Source organism: Leuresthes tenuis, unplaced genomic scaffold (assembly GCF_036924035.1).
Source record: "Leuresthes tenuis unplaced genomic scaffold, fLeuTen1.0.hap1 SCAF_20, whole genome shotgun sequence".
NCBI lineage: Eukaryota > Metazoa > Chordata > Actinopteri > Atheriniformes > Atherinopsidae > Leuresthes > Leuresthes tenuis.
This window is the reverse complement of record NW_027325374.1, coordinates 6,089,574-6,111,005: the sequence shown is the minus strand read 5'-3', so window position 1 is coordinate 6,111,005 and position 21,432 is coordinate 6,089,574. Positions and strand designations below refer to the sequence as shown.

The 21,432-nt window shown below is 40.7% G+C and overlaps 1 protein-coding gene across 5 annotated transcripts in view; it reads right to left on the bottom strand.

Moving 5' to 3' along the window:
* Positions 1-21,432, bottom strand: part of tanc2b (tetratricopeptide repeat, ankyrin repeat and coiled-coil containing 2b) — a 143,135-nt gene that overhangs the window by 107,170 nt on the left and 14,533 nt on the right. For 4 of the 5 annotated variants that reach the window (XM_072373225.1, XM_072373218.1, XM_072373220.1 and 1 more), the window contains exon 2: positions 16,628-16,731. The exons of the other annotated variant lie outside the window; for it this stretch is intronic. The gene's annotated coding sequence lies outside the window, so the exon portion shown is untranslated. The remainder of the gene's footprint in view (positions 1-16,627; positions 16,732-21,432) is intronic. 5 annotated transcript variants of the gene reach the window in all.

Sequence of the window (21,432 nt, the reverse complement as noted above, 5' to 3'; positions counted from 1 at the left end):
TACCGGCCTTGGTGAACGGAAGCCAAGATTCAGCATGCACTCACAGATAATGTGCGTAAGCGGATGCAGCCCATCTCAGGATCTTCCACAGCCTGGACATAATGCTGCTCCTGCGTGTTCAAAACCACTTAAAGGCACATTCACCGGCCTTGCACGAGCAGCTTTTTAGCTTTAAGCTGCTCACCCTAAACAGCACACTTGTTTGTTCACGTAAAAAAATATAGAAAGACACAGTTTAATACATGGCTGTAAAAATGCAGTTTTAACATTCTCCAAAGTGGGTCTCAAATGTGCCGTTTGAGCCTGAGAGACACCTTTATGAGAGGCTGAAAACCTACTCACACATTAGTAAATAAATACGCAGGCTTAGCTGTAAGCCTTGCTTAAAGAATTGCCTCGTCATGGCATAATGTTGAGAGACCAGAGTTATCATTATTAGAGGATTAACTCTCTCGAACTGCAACCTTCATTTGAAATGAATTTTAAAAAATGTAATCGCTAAGCCTCATCTAAGTTTTTTAATATAAAAGAAATCCATCAAGCAGCAGGTACAGACGTCCCCTCCGTGTCCGAGCCTGGACTGAGATCCGCCGTGACCCTCCATTAATTACAAAGCTTATTTTCAATCAATAAAGTATCCTTTAATGGGGCCAGTGATGGTAAAGGCCGGTGTCACAGGGCATCCAATAGGATTTATCTCAGGTTACCCCAGCCTCCAAATTAAAACTCATCTAAGAGGAAACCACACAGACACAACCATAGAATCAGAGAGGACACACAATCCCCAGAGGAGTGCTTTTACTGTGATTACCTCTAACAAAGAAGTTACAGCAGACACAAAGTTAAAAGAGGGTTTAAATTGAAAAAGAGAAGATTGTATTTCTTTTGAAGACACAGCTGCTGTGAAAATAAACCTTTCAGAGATGTGAATGATTTAGGAAATTTTAGGGTAAAATCTCTTCTTTCCTTAAAGATATAATAAGAAGCGCTCTTAAAATGGGTAATTAGGAGTCACCCATGAAAGAAATATGCCTCAATTTTGCTGTGGCAAGAGTGAAAATCATTGAAGAGCTAAAGTATGGTGAAGCATCAACGGACCAGAAGACAAATGGCCACTGCCCCGAGGGACGCAGGTTTCTACAGCCAGTTACAGCACAATCCGTCTGCCTGACCAGGAAACATAAACATCAGACCCTAATCAAATAAGAACAGTGGCACAGAGAAACATTCTTTTATTTATCTTATAACAGCAGTATCATTGAGCTGACTCGTCTACAACCCAATGATTTCTCTCCATTTGCTTTCAGAGTTCAGGGAGAAAGAGTGAGGTGCAGAGGGTGGTGGGCAGTTAACCAAAATCCCCCTGCAGAGGGGCATGTCTAAGTCAAGAAAGAAAATATTCACACTCAAAAAGAAGTCAGTCAGAGCCTCCTCCCTTATCTTCCGAGCCGCAGACACCCTGCAGCATCAGACAGGGATGAATCATACTCTCAAGTTTGAGGATGGTCAGGGGAGCAGAGTTTCATAAATCACACTGATATCAATAAGGGAAGTGTCAGGACCCGGCTCACAAGGTGAGAATTGCACAAGGCAATGCAGAAACCACTTAAGGTTGCTGGTAACAAAGTTTCTCTCCTGCCCTGCGATAGATTATTTATTAATCTAGATCAATGCCTTTGCCTTCTGTGCTGCCAGGGAAGGTGGAGATATCTGTATCACTACCTACCGCACAGTGGTGTGATCAGTCAAAGGTAAGTTTTCAATCATCTTGTGGAAAAATATAGTCTTAAAGGTCTTCATCTCTCTTACCTACGTTTAGGATATATAACACATGGCTGAATACATCTTTCAAATTTCCCAAATATACAAAAGGTTTGATGTTCCCATGTGACTCTAAATATAACATTACCCAGGAGCCCAAATCAAATCGATTAAGAGGCAACAAACTTGAATATTCAAGTAGTGATAGGAAAGAGCTTCTTATGAAATTTAATTATCATCTCTCTTTATGTTTCATATCCATCAAAACCTTATCAATATTCCAATAGTTGGATAGTCTAGGTAGAAGATGCATTAAAAATTAAATTTGAGAGCCGACATGAAACGTGGGATGCCTGTTGCATTCTGCTCTGTTCTACAATGTGGAGCAGTGTGTTGGATTTAGTGACATCAAGAGGCAACGTTACAGACTGCAACCAACTGAAAAACATAACACACATACATGCTGTGAAGTGGGAAATAAATTAAAATATTATTTTTACTTTTACCATTTCTGGCTTTGTTTGAAAAAAAAAAGCCACATGATAGCCATGCCGATAGCAGCAGATCTTTAGTCTCAGTGAGACTTTTCCTGGTCAAAGGAAGGTTATGATAAATATATATTTTTGTCATTTTAAGGGCACCACCTCCCATCATTCAATCAGCTCCATCAAAGACACTGACCTCTTCCCAAATAGTAAATAATGCATTGTAGCCCAAACAAGCAGTCTTTATTTCTTACCCTAACTAAGTGATGTTGGTGCCTAAACCAACCAGGAAGTGACAAAGTTCGGTTGAATCGTGTTAACCTGCAACCAAGCAACCCAACATCCAAGAGCGTGACGGTCGCGTTGTGTAAAGAATGCATTTTAGTCCTAAGCATGATCGTTTTCTAACCCTAACTAACTATTGATATTGCTTTGTGGCCTGTAAAGAAAGACTTGAGAATGAAGTCTGCGCTGATATGGAAACATTCATATTTTCTGTACAAAAAATGTTGTTATGGGTCCAATTTAAGGAATGAATAAACAATCTATTTGGTCATAGCCATTGGAGGATTAACTGCTGCCAAACGTCACAAAATCATGTACAACTATGACATTTCTGCTGGCCAATTAACCGTTAACCATCTGTTAGCTAAGGGGCTTCAGAGGAAGAGCAGTCATCTGTTGTTCAGAAAGTAGGCGATTTGATTCCCGGCTTCCCTGGACTACATGGTGAGGAGTCCTTGGGTAAGACACGGAACCAAATGTTCCCTCCGGTTCATCCATCAGCGCTTTAATGTGGGTGATGGAGGAAAATAAGCACCGTGCAGCCTGTAACACCTGGAAGAGAAAGCTGTATAGCCTAAGACATGCTGTTTGAGTGTGTGTGTGAATGGGTGAATGTGGCTTGTAATGTCAAAAGCGCTTTGAATGGTCAACTAGACTAGAAAAGCGTTTCACAAGTTGTCCATTTTGCGATCTCTGAAGATTTCGACCACACTTCTCTTATCTTATTTTCGTTTTATTCAATTTTGTTACTCATCTATAAGAATTACTGCAGCACTACAATTTCCCTTCAGGGATAAATAAATTATTTAAGAGCCTAAGAAGAGCCTAATGCTTGAGTAATCTAACAAAAGCACCACTTTTACTTAACAGGTATATCTGTCCCCAACATCCTTTTGGAAGGCTCTCTCCTATGAACCTGAACCAAAGCAACACATTCATATGAGGCGAAATCTTCTAATTGCAATGATCTTGGCTGCTGCCTCTTAGCTTATCTTTTTCAGCTCATTTTACTTACTCATATACATGACTACATGTCTGGGACCAATAAGTTGTGGGCTTATGCAGGTTCTCCCTACATTTATGTGCTTTCTCTGCAAATACACCAACCTGACCCACTTACAGTTCGTGATAATTCCATGTGGTGAATTGTGTGTTTTGGTTGTGGCATGTCCCTGTGGGGAAACAGAAGTCGTTCTACACAGGCCAACTGTCACACAGCTTCATTACAAGAGCCATAACCAGTCTGAACCGCCTAAGACCTCTTTCACCGTCCCGCTCCAATCCATTACAAGGAAAAGACTGAAATAGCGTGTCAACCTTTATTAGAATCAAAAAGAGACAAATAAAGGTGAACAGAATTCATGGCCTTTTATTTTCCCTGGTTTGTTTTGGAGGATGTGTGGGTAAGAGCAGATGATTGGATGAAATACTGTCATCCATGTGGGCAAGTAAGCCAGATCAAGCAAAGAAACAAATTACAAAACAATATTCACTTTCTCAGGATCACCAAACCGCTGTTTTTTGAAAGTTCTGCTGCGTGTCTTCTTTGTAATCTCTTCAATGGCAGACAGCAGGGTTTGAAAGTGATTTATGAAAAAGCAATTTTCCCTGCAGACAATAAAATGACAGCAGCAGCAGAGCTCTGATTTTAATATGTTGTGAATGTGCTGCTTTGACTCTCCCCACTTTTGTTTTGTTGCTGCTCAGGACAACAACACTACCACACATCGGTGTGTGGGTGAGCTGCAGTGTGTAATGTAGAGCATGCAAAGACTTGCTAAGGAGCAGGCAGAAGAAGAAAGATTCTGGAGCAGGGATGAGCTGCTCAGGAATTTTCTCTGTGTGATGCTAAGATATAGGCAATATTCTACTGTTTGTGTGGATAACACATACACAGCGATTCTTACAGTTTAAAAGCTACACAGGGATGCTAAAAGGTCAAACACTGAGTTAAATGTGGGATTCCCCCTTGAGAGAAGGATGGTTAAATGATACAGTTCGATTAATCCCACTGACTGCTGCTCCTATACCTCCCTCCACCCTTCTACATCCTGCCTCTTTATACACAGACCACACTGCTACACCTGCTGGCCACTTCGAAGTGCTGCTGCAACATATGCATCGACAAACTGAGCCGAGGTACCTGGAGGTGTATGCTTTAAATGATGAGTCTACGCCTAATCTAAATAATAGCTTTATGTTTGTGACATTTGACACCAACATGTCCATCAAATATTCGGTGGAACACACAGACAATTTAGTTGTTTATAAATCTTCTCAGAGGCTCCCATTTGTATGCCTGCTGCCTCTCAATCCTGCTCAAACAAATAGATCCGAGCTTCAGGAGGAAAAATAGTTCAATGTTTGACAGGCAGCTTAAAGGGGCAAATAGAGTCGTGACATGATGAGGGAAGGTCACTCTTAGAAAGCTGCTAACGGCAGGTAATCAACATTGGCAGAAGTGTGCATTTGCATTGAGATTGAGGCATTTAAAATCAGCTGGTGTCTCTGGTCTGGGTCGAAGCTGAAATTAAATTCTTAGAGGTCTTGCAGCATGTCTTTTTCTCCCTGTATTCCCTGGTTTGCCTAACAATTATGGCTTATATTTACATTAGATAGGGATCTTCTTGAGGAAATGGACAGATTAGATCACACTTCCTGAGACAGCAGCATAACAACAAATAAATTAAATTTCTGTTAAGTTCAGTACAACAGAGCTCATCAGAAATATTCCACTCAGGCAAGTTTTTATGCTGCTTGCCAACTTTGAATTATAGAGAATGCAGTCATTTCATAATAATTAGCAATCAGAAGACTTTTAATGGGGCACAAATATGGTCCATGAACAAAACTTTCACTCAAGCACAGTGAAGCTAACAATGGCTTCTCTCTGTTGACTTTTACAGCTTGGTCATGACAGCTGTACAGCGGATGGTGGGATTAGAAAGCATGAAGCTCCAATATGTTACTCCCTCCCTCTGCAGCGCCACATTGACAGGTGACAAGATGTAGCTGGAAAGAGCATGTGGGTAGTTTGCATTAAAAGTCTCCAGCCAGAATCAGATGGTTGACAGTTAACCATCTGGCTTCCAATGTACTCCAACTACATGTGGGACTGTGTTAAGAGCAGGTTGTCCACAGCTCAGTCGCATATTTGAAGTGTCTTCGGGCAATACACTCAATGCCTTGGAGCTTCTACAGCAGTGGTGCGTGAGATGAAATCTTTTAACCAAATGTTACTTGAGGTAGCACAAAGATGACCAGCAGAGCAAAGCTGGTAACTGCCCCTGAACTTCACAGTCCCCCTTAGGTCCAAATTTACTGTTGCAACTCTGTCAAATAAACTGAAACCTTGTTTGGTAATGTGCAGTACTAAATCATGATATCCTGCATCTCTTGAAATATACAAACAAGACAAAAAACATTCTATTCCCTCATTCTGTAGGTTGTTAGGGTCTTTTTTTAAGAGGCGTTGGAAGAAGTCGCTGATCAACAGAGTTAGACTTGTTGGATAGTTCATTCATTTTGCAAAGACATAAAAGACAGCAAGTGCTTCTCCAGGTTTTTGACTCATTTCCATTGTCTCAGTTGGTATTTGGGGATTATACCAGCAAAATGAAGGAATTCCACTGCTCTAATCCCAAAAATTTCAAAATGCAAGCTGTCGCCCCACATAGTGTTCTGCCACTGATCAGGCGGACGTGTTGGGCGATGCGATGGCCTATAGCAATACCAACGTTCTTTGGTACAGAGAATAGTTGACTGTGATGTAAAAGAGCTGTGGTTTAAGATTTACTTCATATAGCATTTGCTTGAGGCTTGAGTTGTTTTAGATGGCGAAAATTCCCTGTTATGTGACCCTCGTCTTCGTAGTTTAGCTCCTTGTAAGGATTTCTCCGATGCTCCAAATTGAGCGTTAAATCGAGTCAAAGTGAATCTTTTCTAAAAGCTTTTTAAACTCAAACTATAACATGCCCATAATTCTTGTCATGCCTCTGCTATCAGGTAGACCCAGCTCCAGTCTAAGGACAGTTTAACACATGACCGTAAGTACCGTTTTCCTTTGCACCATCAGTTCATTCTGTCTCATTTAGCTAACCATAAAATACCCAAATAAGTTGACTGAGCAACTTAGAGGGAAGTGAGAAACAATAAACTAATAAAAGTCCCCTGTAACTCTTTAGAATGTGTGCATCTCAACTGATTCTTTTTTTTTTTTTTTAATGCTCAACAACATGTTACTTTGGCAGAAGCCTGCTGAAGTCTTGTAATAACTCAGTATGTCTGAGCAGCACAGTTAGATAAGAGTGTCTGCCTGGAGCTACTGCGTATGAAGTGCAGCTGGTGTGGTTGATGGGCTTAGAATGGCTTCAAAACAGGACTAAAGCCACGAGGAGATTCATTGGTTTCTCTCATGAATGGACAGAGTTATAATCGTCTTCATTTAAAACAAAATACTGGAGCAGAAACACTATATATGTGTATTGGATAATGCTGTTATTAACAATTTGCACAGACCTTTGAGGCTTTATGCATAGCAGAATAAGAGTCAAAGCTGAACATCCATTAAAAAATTCTTGCACACCGTTTTGCCATGCAGAGCTCAGCCTCTTCATCCTTCATCTTGCATGAAAATTTGCAGCAGTGCAGCTGTAGTAAATCACAGCCCACCGTGGAACTGGTACAGCTTATTATTACTTTCATTTCACGTAAAAATCTGAAAACTGACTGCTTTGACTTGGAATGCAAAAATTAATAGGAAAGCAGTCATTTGAGGCGATTGTTACTTTTCACTTGGACTGACTCTGTGAAAAAGATCAGAGTTTTATTTCAGCCTCGTTACCAGAAAATAACAGAAACACTGAGACCACATGACCAGAAGCGCCAGCAATGAGCAACGAATCTGTGCATGAAACATAAGAAGCAAAATTGATGAATATGTGCACACTCCCTGATTCACCTATTACTTATATTGAAATCCCCATTATCTGCAGGGTAAGAAAATATAAACAGAAATAATGATGTGTTGATCTTTATTCATGACATCTAAATACAGTAAAACCCCGAAAGAGGCCTTAAACACATCCTGAAGATGTGGGTAGAAAGTTTTCACAGATTCAAGGTGTGACTTTTGTTTCAAACCACAGGACAAGAATTGAACAGATCAACAACGTCTTGCCATCCAACCAAACAGTAGGTGAGAGACTAAATAAGACAAGGTATGTCGAATTGGTGCTCGAGATGACATTTGGAGCTGGCAAATCTAGTTTCTGCCAACACCTCGGCTTGCCCACTCAAATCAGTCACAAAAACAGGTCCAATTGTCAAAAGTGACTGTTGACAACAATTTCTGTTTTGTTCATGTCTGGGGAAATATGTCTGCAAATTACAGCGGCACAGATATAACCGAGGTTTGGCTGAAGCAGAGGCCCACACAGACCGGGATAGGAGCTGAATCTGTGTCCTGATGAATTATGCATTGTTCCACTTCTGTATGTACACCATCACCACGATCACATTCACTCCAGAACTTCTTTGTCCACCGTGAATTAGCAGCAACCCTTCCTAATCCCCTTTCATCTCATCTACGGGCAGCTTCTACAGAGGGTGTGTGTGCTACTAGCATGCAAATTAGTTAACACTGAAAAAGAGCCAATGACATGTTCAAGAAATAAAGTGTACTTATTGTCTTATTCTTATGTAATCAGACTTGTTTGTGACTTGCAATAAAAGATGTCTTTCCCTAGTTTCCAAAAAAAGTTGAAACTCTGTGTAAGACATTCTTAAAAATTGAATGCAATGACCTGAAAATCATTTGTATCTTATTTTTAATTGAAAACAGTACAAAGACAACATATTAGCTGTTTAAAATGCAGAACTATATTGGATTTTGTAAAGCATATGCTCATTTTTTAATTTAAATGCCACAAACAGTTTGTTTCAGATTGAAAAATAAGTAAATAAATGAAAACAGTTGCTGGAACATCTAAAAAATAATTAGATTAACTGGTAACGTGTCAGTAACTCGTCTGGGTATTAATTTTCTTTTTTAAAAAGGGCATATCCGAGAAGCTGAGACTTTCAGAAATTAGAATAGGAAGGGATTCACCCATCTGTAAAAGACTACAGGGGTAAATAGTTCAATATTTTAAGATAATATGTGGATGAAGAGAATCTGGACTACCAGCAAACACCTTTGTAGTTTTTGATTCTCCTCTGGAAGAATAAGTAAGAAAAACTTCTTCAAATAAGTCTGAAATATTATATGCACACTTAAGCTGGTTTCTGCCTGTTTAGAGAAGACTTGATGAACACTGGGGGACTGGCCTGCCAATCATCAATCATGAAATTGATGACTAACAAGCTGCTTCTGTTCTGGGCATAAACATAAAACAATAAATTCACATGATTGGCTAGGATATAATAACCCAGAGACTAAAGTCATTTCCAAAGAAAAGCTCTCTCCGTTTTCCTTTTGTGGATGTCAACCACAGAGGTTTTTGTCACTGCTTCTTAATGTTGTTTCGGTGTACAGTAGAAGTCTGGATGCTAAAGTGGTCTGCAGTCCAGAACTGCCACCCACTGAAAATGTGACATATTATGAAATGAACAATATGACCGAGGAGAATCTGAACAATTGTGCAACTAAAACAGTATATATTGATGAAATTGGAATATATTTCCTCATGTATAAACTGTGCGAATGCACAACAAAGGTAACGTCCATCTGTTTTCATGCACAGTTTGGCATGTATAAAAATCAGCGTGGCAATGTATGATGGGATATCAAGACTGCAGTTTTCACTCAGATCCTTCTCTCCAGAGAAATAAACCCCCTGACAAATGCAGCTACTATACGGCATCGTTTGAATGTGACACACAGAATTTAAACAGAAAACGACAGTAGTGGAAAGCTTAGACCTGGTAGATATTTTTAACCAGTTTCTCTAAAGGAGTAACCAGGACCATCATTCATCCTCTTTAACTCATTACAAATGTATTTTAAAGCATTTATAATCTACTTATGTGACTCCAACACAGCATTGTGAAGCTGGCTCTCTACAGTCGGGACCCCAGAGCCCTTTCCTTTTCACTCCAGCTCTGCTTGATTCGGTTGGGCTTGTGGTACGACATAGATATAATTACATTTTGTCTCTGTGTCCAGCCTGCTTACTGTACATAAATTAGATTCTTATATGTCGCCTAGCAGCCTTCCTCTCTTTGCGAGCCCTCTCCTTTATCTTCGCTTTGACGGCACACTACTTTTTTCTGTTTTTAAATTTCAGCATCTCTCAGTTTCTGAGTCGACAGCATTAACTGTCATTTAATTTACTTCATTTTTTAATTTTACATTTCTTACAGCTCAAGAGAATAAACAACCAAATGAACAACAACTGCTTCCTGCCTTCCTCCTCTGTGATCAGCACCTCGATTTCAGACTCTGTGAACTTGACACTGGGTGACAGGAGAGGTGTGTTATAGTACTTTGAATATTCATATAATGGAGGAGCAAAGGCGGGCTAACTGTCTCGTGCACGTTAAATAAGTTTCTTAAAGAAAAGGTGTGTGGGCGTATATGCAGTTTTAGTGGATATTTCTTGGTGGACACGCATTTAGGGTTTTGTGTCTATGACCTGTTCAGCATGAAAGCACGAGCTCCTTTACAGATGAGGTCTCCCCTATTCCTAAACAATTATAAAAGGTGATGCAATGTTTGTGCTCTCTGACATGTGCCTAAGCTGTGCAAATCAACTTTTTCCAGATCAATCTATACAACAGCACAAAGACAACACATATCAGACTGCCTCATGCAAAATGGCACAGTCAGGACTGCCATTTGTAACTATGAATAAAGATCTGAGTAGTCTACAAAGGAGGGAAAGAAAGTGTGGGAAGGAAAGAAAACACCTTAAAATGCTTGCTTTACTGTTCAGCCCACCACCAGATCACTGCCAGGCTGGACTGAGGCTTGATTGAAAGCGAAGACAAGACCAGAAGAAACAGAGACCCAATTAGCGCGTTAGCTAAGCGACTGACCTGGCAGTTTGATGACCACCAATAAATGTCTGTTAGATCCCAGCCGCCATCTCCCCATGTGTCAATCACGTGGCTGAAAATGACGGAGCTGCAGTTTACTCCAACACTCTCACTGTACCGTGAATCTTACTTAAAAGAAACCTCCCTGTAAAATCCTATCAAACACCGATGCCGTTTCTACTTTAGCACTGAGGTCTATTTTGTAGTTTTAAACTGCACTTATGTGCAATTTCAGCAAATGACTTTGATTGTTTTCATTTCACATGGACATTTATTTTGTGTTATCATGAATACTTTAGAGTGTTGGGTTGATGAAGCTCTGCGGTGAAGATAAATGAGTAACTGCATACGAGAAAGAGCATCCTCGCTGCGCCGTTCGTTATTAATTTAAATGTATTATTAACAAGAATTCTTCATCCTCTTCAGGGCGATATAATGTCTGCTGAACAGCAGTCGTGCATCTTCAAGGTAGTAAGTTTATTTATTATTAAGCGCTTTTCACAGACAGCCACAAAGCGTTGTGTACAAAACGAGTAAAATAAATATGTATAAATATATATTTTAAGAAGTGTGCACATGCAGGCGCAAGTCTTACACAAAATGTAAATGCACACACATTCCAATCAGTTGAAAGAAGATAAATGACAATTTTCTGTAATGTTTAAATGAAGAAGAAAGAACCCATCAGCTAAGGGTGGAAAAATATCAAGTCAAATTTGTGTTATCTCCAGTTATTCCCCTCTGTCGAAGGTTACACAATGACAGATGAGTCTTTCCTGACGCACTGTACCATTCACTTCACATTAACAGGCTAAGCCAAGGCTTTCCAACATCAGCAAAATAAAAATACTCAGTCTACGACCTTCTTCAGAGAGAGCAGCAGCCTCACACACACACACTATCAGCACCCACTGACTGTTTATCCATCCATCCATTTTCTATACCCGCTTAATCCGTCAGTCGGGTCGCAGGGGGGCTGGAGCCAATCCCAGTCATCAGGCGAGAGGCGGGGTACAGCCTGGAGAGACCCGGAGAGAACCCACGCATACACAGGAAGAACATGCAAACTCCACACCGCCAGCCCCAGCCGGGAGTTGAACCTGGAACCCTCTCGCTGTGAGGTGACGGTGCTAACCACAGAGTGTTCATATACTCTGCCAAAAAACGAGGCGGTGCCAGACAGTGAACATTTCTGAACTTTATAGGCTTCCTAGATAAGACCGCAGCCAGGCACTTTGCCCTCAAAGTAACTGGCAGTGGCCCCCACATGTATGACTGCCGTATGTGCGGGTGGCATGTATGTCACCAGGAGGATTACCATAGCTAGTAAATGTCACTAAATGTGAAGTTGAATGTCTCTCACTAGACACAGAAAATATCGGTCGAAGCTCAAATATGTTAAATTTTCACTTTTCAAACTGTAACAAATTTAAAAAAGGGTCAACTCACAAGCAGGGACCCTGTTCAAAGGGGACCACACACATATTTACAACGCAATTACAAGATGATTTGCTCCCCTACAAAGCCTGCTTAAGGCCAACTCTTTTCTTTTTTTTAATGTTTTGGATTTTGGGGGAGGGGCAGCAGCTGTTAGCTGGGCCCAGCTGTCAGGGATGGCTGGCAAACAAGAGGGGGGGAGGTTGATTTTGAACAAACCTGTGCATGCATGGTCCCAAAGGGAACTCACTTTAAAGAGTTTCCTCATAAGCTGAGATGATAACTGAATGTCTCTGTTTACCTTTGCGTCTCAGGCATATTGGCAATCGCATGCACTCATTAATTCTCCAAAATGCTGCGATGAAGATAAACCACGACTGCGCTGGCAAAATGAGGTTCAACAAGAAACATTCGCACAGCTTGTAATTTTCTGTGATGGCTATGAGAAACATCCCCAAGACCGTTTACACAAGATGTCCATGAGCTGCTGTGGTCTTGCTTCCCCGTGTCCAAAGCCAATCCAGCAAATTACACAGGGCAAACTGGGGTGGACTTGTGTCAGGGATTTAATAAATTATGATTTATAGACCAAGAGTTTGTTTTCAAATTGTTGGAAAAGAGTTTTGAGAGAATGAAAATTAATTCACAACAACTTTGCATATCCCCGTCCACCAGAGTTATCGTGCACGAGGGGAAATGAGAAAAAACATGTGAGGGAAATTGCGGTGGAGCTAAGTCTAGACTACAATGCATATTTATTTCTAATGCGGTTCACAGTATGTTATTTCTCAAACCATACATTAGCACAGATTGATTTCTGTGCCATTTATTTCCTGTGTTGGAGCCTGGATGGTTCACTGTGGTCTCTGTGGAGGCCATTGGAAGCCAGGCAACATTCTGCCTAATGACTTCACATGGACAATGGAAATCTGGCTTTTAGTAATACAAACTTTGGTTTCTCTCAAAAAATTCTTTTTAAGATATCATCTGCCATGGGAGCATAAGCTATAGCAAAGCTGGCTCCAACTGCACATACAGACCTCTATTAAATATAGACCCTCATGTAGACCAATATTCCCCCCGAATTACCACCAATACATCTGCCTCCAATCTCACGCAGAGCCCAGAGGTAACTGAGGTGTTCAGCTTCAAATGTTTTAATGAGCTGCATGACAATTAGACTGGCTTAAACCTATAAGCAGACAAGTCAGCAAACAGTCTGGAGCATGTCTCTATTAAGCCAGCCACATACCAACATGGTGAATTAAAGCCCGGCGTAGCTTGTTTGTCTCCCAGCTAAACATGATACACTCCTCACCTGCCAACAAGCCACTTCAAGGTCAGGTTGCGGTTTATCCTGGAAGTTTGTGCTTTTAGATTAAGCTGTGCACTGTCAATAAAATAGTCCCAAGTTACCTTCCTACTTAACTAGTACCTCTGTTAACCTTACCAGGAACGGAGTCTGGGACTTTCTAAATAGGGCAATTCATTTGCTGTATTGTTTTAAACACAAACTGGTGATGAATATTTTCACTGGCTTATTATGTGCTTACATGGGCTGACTGGGGCCAAAACAACTGCCCAGAACTGTGCCAGCCTGCTCTCTAGATAATGCATTTGTGCTGATGTTTAAGTCTTTGGAACTCTTTAAGCAATAACAGAACATCGTGAAATGAGCCATTAAATTTTGTACCACTTGTTTAGTTTTCCTCAAGTATTCACCTCCGCTGAGCCCTTGAGCGGAATGAATGAATAACAGCGTACATAGAAGCCTAAATGAGCATAATGGACCACATATACGGGATCTAAGCGTTGATAAATCATTGTTCCAAATATTTATCTAAAAAGAAAAAGTTAGAATGATGAATACCAATAAACTGTATGTTATTCTAAGAATTCTTCATAATGATAGTTAATAGATCAGCCCTCTTACCAACAGTTTTATAGATGTGCGCGTCCTTGCACATTTTATTTTATTTTATTTTATTTATTTTATTAACTGCACTTAGAGAGACATGGCAGTTACTTACTTGCCTATCTAATTATACGTGCTTTGTAAGCCAGAAAAATATCAAATGTACATCTTAACTATATTCTTGCCTCACAAAGGTCAATTTTGTTAAGAAGAGGTTTGTAGAAAATCACAGCTGGATGAGGAGCCCTTTCAAAATGTGGCTCAAAAGACATTGAAAATGTCTTACATAAAGACATCGAGTCATCACACGAGCAGTACGCTTGTGCTAACAGCAACATATTCCTTTAACAACAAACTCTTGTCTCATCCACTCAGAGTCCGCAAGTTTTTCTGACTTCCAAGTCCTCCCCTCACCAAACGGATGACTTGAAATGTAAGCACAAAATATCAAGCCAAGGAGGAGAGCTCCCCCACAGTTTAAACTGAATTTATCTTGCCGACTAATTTGGTTTTCGTCACAACTGGCTGTCAGGGTTGGCGTTTGTGGGTTTCAGTGTGTCAGATTTAACACAGCTCCCTTTCAGTAGCTGTGGGCTGAAGCTTGCCACCCACACACCCCACTGGAGAGCAACCATCATCTTCACATTTCCCTCTGCAGCTTGACAACACCGATCAATCTCATTATCTTCACCCCCCCTCAAGCCCCGAGCAGAGATTTACTGCCCAGAGCACCTAAATGGTCTACGTATAACTAATACCATTAAAGAAAAGTACATAAATGTCATTGTTTGACCATAACAATAACCCAAAGCCTTAAAAAAAGTTCCTATAGCTTCTCCATGCTGGAAAATATACAGCAAAACATAAGCACGGTTAAAAGCACATATTTCATGACATTCACACTGTAGAAACCAATAGTTTATGTGCCTGGGGACAATGTAATATTTCTGCTTCTCTGCACCACTGACCAACAGGAGCCATCACTGCAGGTTCATCACAAACAGACAGATATTCATGGCAAGCGAAGGGGGCAAGGCAGCTTTTCTCAGGCCCAAGAGCATTGTAGATTACAGGATTTGTGCATCTTTGAACAAATGTCAAAGAGCATAATGTTTGTGTGTGAAGCGGTTTAAAATGAAAGAGATTAACAGAGAAGCTTACTAAAAAAAAAATATGTTTCTCAGAATACTGCGGTGGATGTAAAATGAAAAGTTTTACTCATAAAAAACCCAATTAACTGCTCAAACAAAGAAATTCCTCCCTCACCCTCTAAAATCTGAGCAATGCAGACCTTTGTGCCGGTTTATGGCACGATTATAATTTATGCCACCTCCTAAACAGCAGTCCCACACTGTGTCTCTTTTGTATAGCCTGAGCTTTACAGCCGTGGAATCTCAGAGGAAGAAAAGAGCCAGTGTCATGCGGTCAGAAGGCATTTTAGTCAGACAAAAATTTGTGTCAGCACTTTCTGCCGGGGAGCAAGAAGCCGGCACTCAGAGCTGTTAGCCTCCTTCTCAGAGGAGAGGCAGAGTTTAATGGGGCTACTCTTCCACTCCATTTGCCAGCTCGCATCTTACAGGCCACAGCTGCAAATATGGCAGCCAGCGAGTGTCACTTTGCATACCTCTCTGCAGCCTGGGAGCCGCACTCCCTAGAACAGCTGACAGAAGTTGTTCGTCTTCAGGCGCACTCTTGAAAAACTAAACAGATGAGAGACGCAATGTGTGTGGATGAGACTGCATTAAATGCTGGTAATGAGACTGCAGCGGTTGCTGGCAAATGCTTTTAATCTAAAAGCCGCTGAAATTATCTCACCCACTCCTAGTGCTGCCGTGGCCACATTTATTCTGACTATGGCAACATCAGAAGGCTTTGCCCTGACTTTGGATCTATTTCAGATCCAAACAACAATTTCACGGCTGAACAGTCTCAAAGTAATTACATATGGCCTAAAGCCAACGCATCGATCAGCAGTCAGGACACTTCTTAAAAGTAAGACCTTTTTTTGACAGACAGCTTCTTGAAGAGAGGACAGCACCCCCACAACACACAAAAATGCCAGTGAAAGTAGAAGTGGGTACCGTGAATCCAGTTCTTGGTTTCAGGTTATTGCTGGATCAACAGTTGAGTTACATTAGAACAGATAAAGTAAGGTTTTTCTAAAAAAGAATATGGAAAATAAGTGGTTTCTAATCCATCTTTGCTGTCAGCTTTTCTTGTTTGATGACATGCGGATAAAACCCTATTTGTCGGGTATATTTCATTCTCGTCTTGCTTACCTTCGTTTAACCACAGAGCTTGTTTTACATGACATGTTTAAACAAGCTGGAAGCACACAAATGTTTTCCTGAAATACATGATAAAATTCCGAGATGGGAGTCGACTGATAAGGTCACCAAACTGTATGTGGAAATGTTAAATTGTGGAGCAAACCATTTGAGAATGGCTGACTGGCTGCTAATGAAAGATAATGTAGCATTGCACAGTTCTGGTATGTTTACTCCAACAATCATTAAAGAAAAGACATCAAAAACCTTTAGCGGTCTGTCATGTAGTCTCAACTTGTTTGTTCAAAATTCAAGCTTAGCAACATATCTATTGTTATGTGTTTCTTTACGTGGGGATATCTGTTTGCTGCAGCAGTTGGTGTTAAGTAATTCAAGCTACACGCTGGCTCAAGTGGCATGAAACTTGAGAGAAGACTCACCATGAGAAGACAACAAATCCGGCTTTGAGAGCAGTGAGGCGCTACATTTCACCGGGCTGAACCACAGTCCTGATCCCCCTCCGGAGGAGACACCCAGCAGTTCTCTACAAACGCAGCAACATGGGGAAAAAGTGTAACTTCAGGTGAAACTGGTAAAGGATTGCACTGACACACAGCAGACACAATTTGACATCCGGCTTAGTGGTGCGACGAGTCGATGGAGTGGGCGCTCTGGCCTGTCACTGTTCACTCTGTTGTTGATCTTTTTTTCCAAACAGAGACTACAAACAGCTGCTGGTGATGCAAAAAAAACTGCTTTAGGGACAACAAGGGCTGGTTGTCACAGGGACGACCGGGACAGTTGTTGCATTCTTCTGCGGGCGGATCTGACATGAAGTGCTGCTTTCAGAGTCGTGATGTAGAGCTTCTAAGCACTCGAACTAAATGCATTATTATGTCATTAGATGGCCAGTTATGGGCAGGAGAGTGGGGGGCTCAAATATCTGTGTGGGAGATGTCAGCAGTCATGTGATGAACCTTTCAATGAATTGTAAAGATGCAAAACTGGAATACTGCGCATTTGGTTACTCCTTCCAAAACAAAGCCAAACAATTAGGCATATGGCACAAGCCATGGCAACATTTAAGAGTATAATTATAAACCACCCAAAGATAATCCTTAAAAACGCTGATTGACTTAAGACGCATTGGTCCACAGAAACATATGTCAGGTTATCAGGCCATTGTAGTTGAATATAAGGCCAGCACACATTTTTAAGTTTAAAACCTATTCATGAGAGGAATGCAGCTTATTTACTCCGTGCTCTGTGACAGTCGGCTAACTTCACACGGAGTTTGCTGCTGATAGTTTTGTGCAACATGGCAGGATATTTATCAGATTTTGATGACGTGGACGACAACTTTGAGTTCGATGGACGTTCATCCCGGAGTAAATAAGCTGTGCAGCAGCGGCAGGCGTCGATGACGTCATCCCAGTAGACGAGTGTGTAGAAAGCCCTCTATAAGCCCCCCGATAGCCGCCAATAACATCAACACAGCAGCTATGAGCTAACAGAGCAATATTATGCGTTCTTCCATTCATTGGTCTTAAAGTATTGGTGAAATAAAGACAGATAATGCCTTATTTAGAGGCATTATCTCTAAATAATAGTATTGTCAATGCCCCCATTCACTCAGATATATTGAGCTCAAGGAATCTAAATATCTTCCGAAGGACGCCGACTTTCACCAAACTGCTCTCGGTGAGTAGATGAACATATTTCATGCCAGAAATAAGGTCTAGGCTTAAAAATACCGGAGTTCCCCTTTAAGCCTCTGCTTCAGGTCAGTTCTCCCTCTGCATTAACCTCTCGTGTTAACACTCTTACATTCGTAAAAAGGAACAAATAAAATGTAGATTTTTAGGAAGAGGATGTGATTTCTGCACAAAAGACTTCTTCAGGTCACGCTGCAACACACTAATCAAGTTTTCTCAAGGGGATCAACATGGACTTTAATTTGAAAGTGGTAGAAAATAAAGAAAGAAAGGAAAGAAGTTACTAGTAATATGCACATTGCTCTCTGTAGGGAGCACTTTGGAGAAGTTTTACACCAAGCTGCCAACACATTAACTAAACTGAGCCAACCAATAGGAGTCCTATTTATAAATTGTAAAGCAATTTCAAGAACAATCTTCTAAAACATAAAATTGCAAAGATCAGCTACATAATATTATCAAAATATTCAAAGAATCTGGAGACATCTCTGTGCTCAAGGGACAAAAAAAAAAAAACATCAGTGCTGGATGTGCATGATCGTTGGGCCCTCTGGCAGCACTGCATTAAAAACAGACATGATTCTGTCATACAAACCACAGCATGGGATCAGGAACACTTCCAGAAATCACCGTCTGTGAGCACAGTTCACTGTGCCATCCACAAATGCAGGTTGAAGAAAAAGTCACATGTGAACATGATCCAGACAGACTGCGGTCTTCGCTGGGCCAAAAATAAGATAAGGTAAGATAAGAATGCCATTAGTAATCCCTCAGGGGAAACTCATTTGCCACCGGTCCGGAGCAAGCAATCACAGCACAGACATAGTATTACACAGAAAAAAGAAAAACAACAACACTACAGCAAATTAGTACAACGAAATAACACAAGGATAAAGAGCTAGCCATGATTAGTATCCAGTACCCAAACATGTTGGACACAAAACCAAACTGCCGGTGGCACAAAATGAACTCTGAGGTTTCACCAGTAAGAGGGGTATCTTTTAAGATGCATAACCACCTTCCGTTCGGCTTTTAATCTCATTTAAATCGACTGAAGTAAAGGGGACAATTGTCCTGAGGTCAGACGTATTGCAATATGAAATTCTTTTTGGAAATCGTGAACGCTGCATCCTCTGGACCACAAAAAAAAGTGGAGTCGCCCAGCGTGTTGGCAGAGCTCAGTTCAAAAGCCTGCATCTCTTATGGTATGCATCTTTTTCAGAGAAGGCCTTGAACAACTCAGTAAGACCAAGCTAAATGTCTTGGTTCTGGAGTGGCCCACCTTGCATCCAGACCTTTCACCAACTGAATATATATTCTTTCATTTTTGTCTCAATATGTTCAATCATTATATCTCCCTCTTTTTAATCCTTATCCTCTTTTTTATGTGTATGCAGGTAAAAACTGAAGAGAACTTCAAATGTTTGGGGTAAAATAAGTACAGCAGGTGCCACAAAAAGACGTTTCTCTCATCACTTGAATCCAGAAGAGTAACACCCATCGGACAGCTGTCCCCCAGAGCAGAGGATGATTAACAGAGAAACAGGGGCAAAACCCATCTCCCAGTGCACACAGCAATACATGCATTTTGTGAAAAATCTGACATAAAAATAAACCTCAAAAACCTCATCCATTGTACATCTGAAATCTTAATCATGTGGCAGGGCGCATAATGCTCCTTTATCCACTGGGTGCTATGTATTAATATCTGAAAAGGCCAGAAGTAAGATCAAACAAATTATGTGTCCAACTCCCCATTTAACTGATGAATATGACATTTTGGCTTTCCCTCTCATCTCTCTCTTGGAGGCCACGAGCACTTAAGCTTCCGTGCTGTACAAATGCCTTTGTGTGCATGCAGATTCCACTGTTCTGTGCAACGTGACAAACATGCACAGAAAAACTGACCTAAATGCTCAGAACATATGGCTGTTCTCTGTTGATCATGTTTTTTTATTTGCCAAATGTCAGAGGAAAAAAAAACAAACTGAGAACCACTTCCATATTTAGTGTGGGACAGAAGTGAGTAGAACCATGAGCAAATTACATTAACCTTTCATTCAAAAAAATATTTTTTATCTATTCATTTATTTTGATTTCATTAAGCTTCTGGAAACCTGGAGTACTTCTGTTTAGAGGCATTCATTTAAGTAGAGGCAGGCTGGCAAAAGCGTTCAGAGCCTGCTCCACATCCTCTCTACAAAGGATAGCATGCATCAAGACGGCTAAACACATTCACACAAGTTCTTGGTGAAGAATCAGCCTACTCACGGCCATTTAAAGCATTTCCAAAATGTTGCTCTGCTCTAATAAACTCTCGATCTTATAACTGCAGACAACATCCATGCAGTGAAAGTTAGAAGCAGATAAATGTCTTGAACATTAACTCACAATGTCCCAGAAACGAGGCAACAAACAATCTGCGGTGAATACATCAATTCCACTGCCGTGCATGCATACTCGGAGAAAGGAGAGCAGTCCAAACAACTGAACAAAAAGAGCTGTAGCCCTGGCTTGACAATGTAAACGTACCGAGTGTCTGACAAAAAAAAAAAACGGTATTTTGTTTATTGGTATTTTGTTGGTCACCATTAGCTTTGATTACAGCACACATTGGTCATGGCATCGTTTCAATGAGCACATCACATCTCTCACATTCATTTACATCCTTAAGTCTGTTAACTGTTATGTCCAAGATGATGTCCAAGTGATGATGGGAGAGTTAACCAAAGTCTTCTCCAGCGCATTCAAAGTCCTCAATGGCACTGAGGTGGAAGTTTAAACCAAATTTACACCTCGCATCGTTTTAAAAATCTATTGATGGAACAACCTGATAATTCTGTTTATTCCAGTAGCTCGCTGACTTTTTGGCACATTTTGTTGCTGAACCTTGATGTGACCAACTACCACGACCACAGATGATTTGTGTGCATTCAGTTCATTCTCAGTGGGGACGATATTTCGCTATATTATTAATTAAGCTTTACTGCAATTGTAGAATCGAGGTCATGTCAATAAGAAAGGCGACACAGAGAACATGTTAGGTTATCTCATGGCTAATAAGGCAATTCCTTTAATTGTGTGTGGTCGTCTAATTAAAAGCAAAGTAAGCTCTGCTTTTTTTATTCATGTCCCAGAGTTGGGTCAGACAAAAGGCGTCAATTTCCAGAGAGAGTTTTAGACATAAACAAGCTCCAAAAATCTCTTTTAAGAGGATGCTTTGCTGTTATGTAAAAGCTGATCCAAGAACCAACCAGAGAACTGTAGGCAAGATCTCAGAATATGTGCTTCATTAGAAACCCTCTGAGAATCTCTCATTACTGAGGCCACACATGATTTTCAGCATAACACTCTTAATGAACATAAAATATACATCCTAAAGCGGCTAAAGTCAAAACTCCCAGAACTCTGACTGCCACTGTGAAAATGTTGCCTTCATTTTACATAATGTTGAATAACCAGGCACCCCATTAATTTGTCATTGTTAGTGGGACTGAATTTTTCATTGACCGAATAAAAACTTGATCAAT